The sequence below is a fragment of the Canis lupus genome, chromosome 4 (genome assembly GCF_048164855.1).
Source record: "Canis lupus baileyi chromosome 4, mCanLup2.hap1, whole genome shotgun sequence".
NCBI lineage: Eukaryota > Metazoa > Chordata > Mammalia > Carnivora > Canidae > Canis > Canis lupus.
Window position 1 is genome coordinate 22,627,310 of NC_132841.1, and position 555 is coordinate 22,627,864.

Here is a 555-nt window from a genome sequence, read left to right on the forward strand (position 1 = left end):
CCCCGTTGTACTCTCCAGAGATATTTGTAGTCTCTTACATATCCTTCAAGATACTTCCATAAATAAATATATATATATATATTTCTATATGTGTGTGTGTATACATATATATGAGTGTGTGTGTGTATTTACACATTTTTACACAAATAGAATCATGCATCCAGACAGCTCTGCACCTTTCATTCATTTACTGTGTCAAAGCTCTTTCCCAATCAGCCCAGGAGGGTCTACTTCATCCTGTCTGATGGCTGAACAGTTCATTTTCTGGCTGTGTCCATGTGACCAGCTGCCTAGTGGCAAACCTTTGTTTCTATTGCTTTTACGATCTTGCAATAAATATCCTAGTACCTATGTGTTTGAGATATGTGATCAAATCCCTAAAGACGAAACCACAGGCATTTAAATTTTTGATAGGTATTATCAAACTGCCCTTTAAATAGATTGCAGTGATTTATGCACTGATTAACCATATATGTACGTGCCCATTTCTCCGTGTCCTTGCTGGCACTAGGTTTTATCAAATGTTGATTTTTGCTAATCTGATGTACAGATTTA